The sequence below is a fragment of the Arachis hypogaea genome, chromosome 10, assembly GCF_003086295.3.
Source record: "Arachis hypogaea cultivar Tifrunner chromosome 10, arahy.Tifrunner.gnm2.J5K5, whole genome shotgun sequence".
Classification (NCBI taxonomy): Eukaryota; Viridiplantae; Streptophyta; class Magnoliopsida; order Fabales; family Fabaceae; genus Arachis; species Arachis hypogaea.
The window spans coordinates 93,726,241-93,735,388 of NC_092045.1; positions in this window are offsets into that span (position 1 = coordinate 93,726,241).

Consider the following 9,148-nt stretch of genomic DNA (forward strand, 5'->3'; position numbering starts at 1 on the left):
CTTTTGTGAGGAATAATATCATTTGCCGTTTTGGTGCCCCAAGAGCAATCATAAGTGACCAAGGATCACACTTTTGCAACAAAAAAATAGACGGCCTCATGAAAAAATATGGCATCATCCACAAAGTCGCCACGGCTTACCACCCTCAGACAAACGGCCAAGCCGAAGTCTCTAACCGGGAAATCAAGCATGTCCTAGAAAGAGTTGTGAAGCCGAATAGGAAAGATTGGAGCACTAAACTCTCCGATGCACTGTGGGCTTATCGAACGGCTTACAAGACACCGATCGGCATGAGCCCCTTCCGGCTTGTATATGGTAAAGCATGTCACTTACCGGTGGAGATTGAGCACAAAGCCTATTGGGCCGTGAAGGAGTGTAATATGAGTTTGAATGGAGCCGGAATCGAGAGAAAGCTTCAATTGGCGGAATTGGAATGTTTAAGACTAGAAGCTTACGACAACGCTAGGCTCTATAAGGAAAAGTTGAAGGCCATCCATGACAAGAACATTAGGAGACGAGAGTTCCGACCCGGTGACCTAGTCCTTCTCTACAATTCAAGGTTGAGACTACTACCCGGAAAGCTAAGATCAAGGTGGGATGGACCCTACCAAGTGGAGAAAGTAGAACCTTATGGGGTCTACCACTTGCGCCACCCAACAAGCCCGGACATCTTCAAGGTAAACGGACACCGTCTCAAATTGTATCATGGTGAGCAAAGAAAGAACTCCAAGGAATTTGAAGTATTCCTCTTGAGGGATGCAAATCTTGAACAAGCACAATGAACCACTGAAAGTCCAACTTAAGGACGTTAAACAAAAGTGCTAGGTGGGAGACACCCCACCATGGTAAGATCTTCCTTTGAGCTTTGTACATAGACACTTGACTTCATGTATGTTAGTTAGATTTTATTGTCAATTCTCCGTCATTTGTTCAATTCATTGCTGATTTGCCAAGTCAAATGCCTACTATAGTGCTTAGGCAGCTGTGTGGAAAAGGGAAGTTGTAATGTCAAAAGTGGTATAGATACATGCACAATTAGGAAAAGCAACCCCCTCTGCGCGTGCGCGCGCCTGGCGCGTACGCGCCCCTAAGGCATTCAAAGGCCCCCACGCGAACGCGCACCGTGCGCGGACGCGCGGATTGCGACTGACAGACCTCCATACATTTACCCGAGAGTTGCGCCCACACCATGCCAAGACCGTGCCTGAGGCACATGAATATCGCGCGCACGCGCACATGGCGCGTCCGCGCACTTGGGCGAAACCTGCCAATCGACGCGCAAGCGTATTATGCGCGCGTGCGCCGATTGTCCTGCTGCAATCCTGGTACATGTTCCAGAGAGTTAGGCCGCTTTCAGGCCTCTGCCAAGCCACAGGCCCAATACCATTGCCGCGTGCGCGCACTAGACGCGCACGCGTCCATACACTGTAAACACAAGATGCGCCCGCGCGCCCTAGCCGCGTACGCGCCCTTTGATCCTGCACTCCTCCCTGAGCCATTTCGCAGAGAGTTGAGCCCCCTATAGGCCCCTTTCATGCCTGGGGAACAACCGCTTCGACGCGTGCGCGTACTGCGCGCGCGCGTGCCGAAAGTCCTGAAGCAACTTCTGGTACTGCGTCCAGAGAGTTGTGCCACCCCTGTGCCTCCCTTGTGCCCCCAGCCCAAGCACATGGACGCGCCCGCGCAACGTGCGCGCACGCGTCCCTCTCCACCTCGCCTCGCTGCGCGAGCGCGCACTGCGCGCGCACGCGCGGATGATCGGCGCCAATACAAAAAGAGGCACACTCACCCCTTCACTTTCACTTCACATTTCCCCCCCCCCCCTCTCATACCTTCTACTACACATCCAACTTCAAAGAGGGGCACACTCTTTCTTCCACCCTTCCCTCTTCTACACTACTTTCTACCACTCACTACCTTCTCTACCACTCCTCAACCCACACCACAACCTCCTATCCTATTCTCTTCATCTCACAAGGTACTACACTAAGCTACCATCTCTTGTGTTCTTATTCCATTTATCTCACATTCATTTAGTTAGCTTCTTTCTTCTTTTATTTTAGTTACTTCTTTAGGAGGTTTTTGTTCTTGTTTTCTTTTCCTTTTCCCTCTCCTTCAAACTAACTCTTCATGGGCATTTAGGTCTCCACTTCACTTACATTAGTAGATGAGTTATGTTGCTTGCTCTTCTTACAATCACTGTGCCATATAATCATTAATAGTGGATTGTGACTTACTACATTGCTTTCACCATCTTCTAATCACACACTACAACAGGATGCACACCAAGTGTTCGATGAAAGGCATACTTGACTTTTGCACCCAATTTGACTGAATTGCCTCTCAATTTATCACTTTTAGGCGCATCCCCATTTCCCCCAATCCATTCACTCACGTTTTCTTAACTTGCTTTCCATGTGTGACCCTTAAGGGTATACGCTTCTCATGCTCCCTACTTGCATGCATAAATCACCCTAACACCATATGAAAATGATTTGCCTTGCTCTTCTCATGTTATCTTAGTTACATGTTGCAGCTGTCATGTGACAACGATACCCATATTCTATGGCATAACTTTTCATCGCATAAACACATTTACTTCCACTTACTTGGATTTGATGTTTTCCCTTCTTTACTCTCACAGGATGGTTATCAAGAAGAACAAAGGGAAAGCTCCCAAGAAGCCAACTCCCAACAAAGCGCACCAAGAGCAAACGGCCAAGCCACTCTTGAAGAAGACTAAGGGCCCCATTGAGGTCCTAGAGAAGGATAACCCTCCTAAGGATTCAAACAAGTTTCCCAACCGCTACTGCGAACTTGTTTACTCCAGAATGATCGAAAGGGACTATCATCCGGAACCCCTCCTAGTCCTACCGGCTCACCTCCGTCCGATTGTGATGCCACATATTGAGCAGAGACAATGGAGGTTCCTATTGAGGAAACCAAAGGAGGCAAACCTCTCATGGGTAGTAGAATTCTACTCCAACTTCCACTCCCCCCTTCTCACATCGATCTTTGTGCGCCGAAAGCAAGTGTCGGTCACCGTGGAAACCATCCAGGAAGTCCTTGGTATTGAACAATCAACGGATGCATATGACGCCTATGAAGAGGTCTTGTCTACATGCGATGACCGCGCATTCGATTGGAGCGCAATCCTCCGTGTCATTGCTTTACCCGACGCATATTGGATTCGGGGGACTATCAAGCAAAGACCCAAGGGTTTAGATGTTCGCCACCTCACTCAAGAAGCCACGGCATGGGCTCAAATTCTAGCTCACTATGTGCTCCCAAGTACACATGGGTCCTCCATCACCGCCGAGTTGGCCTTATTGATATGGTGCATCTTAACCGAGAAACCGGTCAACGTTTCGCATGCCATCCGCCAATCCATGGGGCGCATTCATGCCAAAGGAAATCTACCATTCCCCGGTTTGGTGACAGAATTGGTTGCCAAAGCCGGCGTCAACCGAGAGGCTAAAGATAGGAGAGCCTCAATTCCGGTCGATGGTGATATAATTCCGACCAAGAGATGCCTCAAACCCCCGGAAGCTACCAAGGACAGCGGACTAACCACACCAGCTCGCAACACTACCACTTCATCTACATCACAAAAGTCGGCCGCCCAACGCCTTGAGGACCTTCACAAGAAACTGGACCGTTATGAACGGCGTAACCAACGCCGATATGCTCATGTGAAGAAGCTCCTAAGCATAGTCACACCACCTATGGAGGAACCCGATATCTCAACATCCACCGCGACTTCAGGCGGAGAGAGCGATGACATTGGAGATATGGGACAGTCGGGACTCGATCAACCACTGCGCCTTACCTACAGCACGGAGGACCGTGCTAAGTTTTAAGTGTGGGAAGGTCGACCGACCGATCTCCGTAGGTAAAAATCTGAATAAATTAGGATAGGTTGCATGAGTAGGTTTTAGTTAGCATCATTCACATGATAAGTACTTGGTTGGAACAATGAAATTCTTTCTTAGGAAACCAATACTTTGGGACAACCATGGGGCACTGCAAAAATTTTAAATGCTTTGATGCCAAAAATCGCATGAAGAATTATATTTTGGAACATAGTTTTGAGTTAAGAACACAAACAAGTGAATTTTGAGCCTAATGATGTGGTTACATCTTATAACCACTTACTTTCCTTCTTGTGTGCATTATTCTCCTTCTATGATTGTAATCTTTGCTTTGTTTCATTCTTTATGTCCATTATTTTGTGCATTCATGAATTTACATGATTGAGGCCATCATTTCATTAGCTCACTTACCCAAATAGCCCACCTTTCATCTCCCATTGATAACCAATTTGAGCCTACGATTAACCCGCTTGTTCTTTAATTTAGCACATTACAAGCCTTAAAGTGGAAAACAATGAAAGTCCTTAATTTGGATCTTTGATTAGCTTAGGCTAGTGTATGTGAATATCATTCAAGTGTGGGAGCCTTGGGGCATTGGGTGGATAAAAGGGTAGTTTTGCATTGTTATTGGAAATATTGAGGAATTGGGTACACACTCATGTCTTGATTAAATGAATAGACCTTATGCATTGATGTTTTTGTGTAAAGTTCGAAAGAAAAAAAGAAGGAAAGAAAAGAATGAAGAGAAAAAGAAATAAAAGTGAAAAAAAAAAGAGAAAAGAAAAAAATATAGAAAAAAAAATATATAACAGAAAAGAAAGAAAAGAAAGACAATAAAAGGGACAAAAGGCCCCAAAGAAAAGTTCAAACAAGATCAATGCATAAGTATCGTGAAATGAATAGAAAATACATGAGTGTGTGTGAAAGTGAGAATTGGGTAGTTAGAGTAGTACTCAATTGAATAGGTCATTATATAGGTTAGGTGGAAAAGTTTAAGTTAATCAAAGATTCAAATCCTAAGTCCACTAGCCATATATGATCCTACCTTGACTCTAACCCCATTACAACCCAAGAAGAAGACCTCATGATAGATGGATGCATGCATGAAATACATGTTGATTGTTAGAAGAAGAACAAATCTTAGAAAGCATGATTAGGGGAGAATTGAGAGAATCAACCCTAAATACCTGAGCGATCAGAGCGCAAATACTTCCGGTGAGGGTTCGATACTCAATCCTTTGATTCCCGGCTCTTGCGAGCATTCCTCATGCAAGATTGTGTATATTGCATTTGATACATAGAAATTGACAAGTTCTATGCATTGACCACCATCGTGTCCCATGTGCTCGCATATGTCATAAGGAAGCTGATTTGTTCCCAACCAAGTAGATAACAGCATTAGTTGTAGTTGCATGCATATAAGTAGGTTGCATTTCGTGAGTCCTATGCGTTTGTGATCCCTCGGTCTTCTGTATTTCTTTGCATTTTCCTAAGCATGAGGACATGCTAGAATCTAAGTGTGGGGAGGTTGACAAACCCCATTTTGAGGATTTATCTTGTGCTAATTTCAAAGGGTTTATCAATGATTTCACACATTTTCTGCATGAAAATACAAGGACTTGCATTCCTTTCCTAGTCTTGTCTCATGAAGGAAAACATGCTTATTTTGCACTAAAATTGATACCTCTCTAATCTCCCCTTGATGCCATTCGATGCCGTGACCTGTGTGCTAAGTGGTTTCAGGGTATAGAGTAGGAATGGACAGGGAAAGAGAAGAAAGACGGGTACAAGGAAAGGAAGCATGAGAATTGAAGCTTTGGAAACTTCCGCAAGGGCGCGTGCGCGCACCTGACGCGCCTGCGCGGATAAGAGCAATGTGAAGCCGAGACTACGAGCCAAGCCACGAGCCGGCTTGAGCAGCGGCTAAGCCAGGATCCTCATGGACGCGTACGCGTGCACTCCGCTTCCGCGCATACTCCAGAGCCAAATCCAGGGCGCGCACGCGTACCTTGCGCGTACGCGCCGATGTGCGAAGATGATTTTTTAAAAGTCACGTGACTTAGGCGTGGAGTTGGTTAGAGGTCCTAACTTTTGAGGAGTGCTTTGGCGGGAAGAGGCTTAAGAGGACCAAGGGAGCAAAGGTTGAGGACACTTAGTTCATTTTTCTAATTTTTAGATATTTTGGGGAGTTAGTTACATTGTTAGAGAGAGAAACTCCAACTTCTCTCTAGGATTCATCAACTTCTCTCAAGCTTTTACTAGGGTTCTTCCTCATCAAAATTCTGAATTTTTACCCATTCCTTGGTGAGATCCATTGCAACTTTCATTTCACTTTGTTCATGTAATAGGTTTCTCTTCCAATTTCAAGTTGTAGTTGTAATTGTTGACATTTCTTGGATCTAGGATTCAATTCTATGATTTTTGGATTCCATTGATATTGTGAGGTTTTGATTCTCATTGTCGCTCCTTGATACTTGTTGTTAATTTCTTGTGTTGCAATATTTCTAATTTTACTTTTCTCTTCATTTCACCATGACTTTCCTTTTTGCTCATTACATGTTTGATAAAATGTCAATACTAGCTATGGAGTAGAATTTTTGTACTTGGCATAGGGTTTGGATATTGGGAGAAATTGAATAGTTATCTCAATAGTTGATTGAGAGTTAGGGATTGCTAATTGACTTGGAGTGCACTAAAGCTAGATTCCCATAAGGTGAAGCTAGGACTTGTGACTCAAGTTGATTGTTTTCATTTGATTTTCCTCTATACTTAGGGGATAACTAAATGAAGCAAGGCCTAATAGTTGTCAACATTGAATGAGCTATGAGGATAGACTTTCCAATGCCAACCCTAAGTCAGGTCCCTTTGATAAATAATTGATTTTTTGTTTCTCGTTACTTGCTAAGATCTTCAAAGAATTCAACAAAGCTTACTAAATCAATAAGATGCATACTTTGGCAATTCCAAGGGAGAACGACTCGGGAGATTAATACTCTCGGATATAGATTGTAGTTTTGTTTGATGATGGATTTCGCGTTGGTTTAGACTATACTACGATTGATCACTTGATAAATTCTATACCAACAAAAATTCATTTGTCACCTAACTTAGGAGGTTTAGTTGCTCATAGCTTACAGAAAAACAATGATGAATTCAAAAATAGGGTCAAAGAAGTCATTCCTAACATGGGTGATCTTCTCCTTTAAACACTAATATAATAACTAAAGAATACAAAAATAAGATAGACTGGACTCTTAGTGCAAAAATCCACTTCTTGGTCCCACTTGGTGAGTGTTTGGGCAGAGTTTGGGGTGAATCCACGTGTTGAGACTCCTCTTGGGGCGTTGGACGCCAGGCCTGCTCCCTTTGGGCGTTGAAACGCCAGGCAAGGGGTCAGTAGAACGTTCAACTCCTGTTTTAGGCCATCATTTCCAAGGATAATATGTATTATTATATATTTCCGAAAAGTTCTGAAAGTTAGCTTTCCAACGCTACTGAGAGCGCGTCAATTGGACCTATGTAGCTCCAGAAATACTCGTTCGAATGCATGGAGGTCAGAATTTGACAGCATCTGTAGCCCTTTCTCTGTCCATGAATCAGACTTTTCTAAAGCTTGCCAGAATCACACAAAAATCACCTATAAACATAGGAAAAGCACCAAAACTCAAAGTAGCATCCAAAAAGTGATTTTTGTACTAAAACCTACTAAAACTTGATAAAACTTAACAAAACAAAACCAAAAACACTAAGAAAAAGTACTAAAAAGTGTATAAAATATTCGCTCATCAAAAGGCACCAAAAAACTTGGTTCGGGACTTCGAGATTCCTAACAGCTTAACCGGCAAGTGCACCGGGTCATCTAAGTAATACCTTATGTGAGTGAGGGTCGATCCCATGAGGATTGCTGGACTGAGCAAGCAATGGTTGTCAAGTTGTACTTAGTCAAGCAAATTAGAAATGGGTTTGGTGAGTTGCAATTTGCATAAACAATAAATAAGCAAGTAAAGAACATAGTAAACAGTTTGGTGTGAAAGCAGTGTGAGAAAACAGTTAAGGTTTCGGAGATGTTTATCTTTTCAGATTAAAGTTTCTTACCAACTATTTTAACAATGAATGATTCATTCTATGGCAAACCATAAATTTCTAAACCCTAATCTCTTAGTGATTTAGCCTCCTCTAACCTTCATTAACCGCCACTCTCGTGGTCACTTAATTCCGATTAGAAGGCTAAGTTCAGAAAACTAGTTTAACGCCACACCCTAATTATCCAAGACTAACAGGATTATATGTCACATATCCCAATCAGTTCATATAATTAGCAGTTCAGGATGAATTTGATTTCAAGTTGTAGTTCAAGTGAGATAACTCTCTCGAGAATCACAAGAACTCATTTAGAAAAGGGTCATACTCTCGTTCCACCCAGTTCATAAGATTAAGAACAAAAACAATCCTTAGATTTGAATCAAAACATTAATTAAAATAGAAGAATAATAGTTCTAATCCACAGAAATAAACAGAGCTCCTAACCTTAACCAAGAGGTTTAATTGCTCATACTTACAAAGAAAACTAGGGTTCTTCCAAAAGTGTGTCGTGTGAAAGAGAGAAGATCCCAATTACAAGAGATCTTTTCCCTTTTATACTAACCAAATTTGATTTGAAACTAAAATAAAATATTCAATTCTAAATCTAAAATATTTTGTTTGTAAATAAAAATAACTAAAATAAGATAAAAGATAACAATTAAAAGCTAAATCCCACTAAAGATGAGTTTTACCTGAATTTGGGCGTTTTCGTGGCGTTAAACGCTGGTAGGGGGTTCTGGCACTGGTTCTGTTCTCTTTGGGCTTAGCGCCAGGTTCGGTAGTGATTCCAAAAAAAAGTATAGACTATCATATATTATTGAAAAGCTCTGGAAGTTGGCTTTCCAATGTTGAATAAACTACCAATCCGTCCCCTGTCCATTTCTCAAAATGACAACGCGATTCCTCAAGAAAAAAAGATCCACTTTGGTCCCTATCCTTTATTTCGTGACACAATGCGGTCCCTATGACTGTTTCTCCGTCAACTCTGAACAGAAAATACTAACGTGTCAGGTTCAAAAATGGACAGGGACCTAATTGTCTATAAATTTGAATTTGTTAAGGGTTTATTTCTCTTTATATTTTAAACGAAATTTTTTTAAATTATTTTTTTATTCATTATATTAATATGATTTTTCAATAAATTATTGAACATATAGTATGATCAATACAAACTAATTAATAAATTATTCAAA